Genomic DNA, 1854 nt, shown 5'->3' with positions numbered 1-1854 from the left:
GAGCCCGTAAATTTATTATGTTTTATGTATTCAGTATAGGCTATTTAGAAAATGTTGATTTATTATTTCAGAATACCATGATTTATTAAATTGCACCATTGAAAGTATGATCAAAATGTTAACCCTGTGTGTGTGTTCATATTTTTTAGTCCCTTTTTTACCTCCAGATAAAGACATTTTTTAATTTAAAATCCACATATTTAAAGGGATCAGTAATAATAGAAAATTTATTATGAAATACAGAAACTCTTAATATATTTTATTCCTTTTAGTGAAAATCTAAAAATATGAAAGCCGAGTCTTGAGAACAGCAGCCATGAATCAAACCTATTACTGAGACTTTAAGCCACTCCAGCTGCATGTGAAGGAGGTGTGAAAAAATGAAAGTTCAACAATCTAAAAAAATAGAGTTTTTCCGCACTTTGTGGGATGGTGGTGATTGTGGAGCACACAGGGTAGTATTCACTCAGTGGGTGATTTTTGCAGTAGCAGTCTGATCTAAGTCTTAGTCCTAATTCAAAATTAAAACTGAAGATGTGTTTCATTGCTTCTGAGCCAATGTTTCTCTGAACTGTATTCTCTAGCCAGGCTCCCCCAAGTCTCTGATCATCTTACAATTTTACTTTGTTTTAAATGTATATCTTTAGAAATAAGCAGCTATTTTAAAACACACCTGGCTGGGTGATTGCTTCTTATTTTTGTTACCTCATTTGGAAAATCTATAGTTATTCTCTTATGTAAGATGGAATAGTAGAGTTGAAAATATCTCTGTATTTTCATGTTCTTGTTGAATTATTCTTAGAGATACTCAATTTGTAGAATATAGATGCATAGATTGTCTGTCTTTCAATTGATTATGTTAATAACAATAATAAATTGTGATAAACATGAATAACTGAATTTTCATTTGATGGAAATGGAAAAGTGATTAAATACTTGTTTCCTTTCTTTCACATGGTTCTGTTATTCCAAACAAGTGATAAGTTAATAAGTATTACTACTTTTTTGAAATATATTTTCTGATGAAAATTGTAAATTTGTATTCATGAGAAAATTATTTGTATTTGGTATTCTGCTGAGTAAATGATGAAATTAAACAAATTTTTTTTCTTTTTCTTTTTGTTTTTTAGGGCTGGACATGGTGGCTTATACCTGTAATCCCAGCTCTTGGGAGGCTGAGGAAGGTGGATTGCCTGAGCTCACAGGTTCAAGACCAGCCTGAGCCAGAGTGAGACCTTGTCTCTAAAAAATTGGCAGGCATTGTGGTAGACGCCTTTAGTCCTACCTAGTTGGGAGGCTGAGGCAAGAGGATAACTTGAACTCAAGCGGTTGTGGTTGCTGTGAGTTAAGACGCCATGACATTCTACCAACGATGACCAAGTGAGACTCTGTCTCAAAAATAAATAAATAAAAAGAAACAAAGTTTTTTCTGAGTTCTTTGTAATTAGAACTCCATCTAACAGAGCTTTAATTCAACAAAATAACATTTAATCTCCATGTTTATGAGGGACATTGTCCTGATGTGTAATTACTTTATTGAGCATAAGAACAAACTCATAAACAAGAAAAATGTATTATAACAATATAAATGGACCCTCTGGTAACAATAAGCCCTAAGTAAAATTTTAAAAGTGGAGAAAAGATTATTTGATAAACATAAATGAAGAATTCCTACCAGAACATCATCTTATGTTTTGTGTTACATGTCTACTCATCTATTCCCATTGTTATTAATATTTTATCTAATAGAACAACAAAGCATAGTAAATCAGTAGCCACACGCCAAAGTTTATACATATCCATACACATTTTGTATATATGTATGTATTTTATACATATCCATGTATATCCATA

The sequence above is a fragment of the Otolemur garnettii genome, unplaced genomic scaffold (assembly GCF_000181295.1).
Source record: "Otolemur garnettii isolate 467f Iridium unplaced genomic scaffold, OtoGar3 scaffold00040, whole genome shotgun sequence".
Lineage (NCBI taxonomy): Eukaryota > Metazoa > Chordata > Mammalia > Primates > Galagidae > Otolemur > Otolemur garnettii.
Note: the sequence above shows the minus strand (reverse complement) of the source record.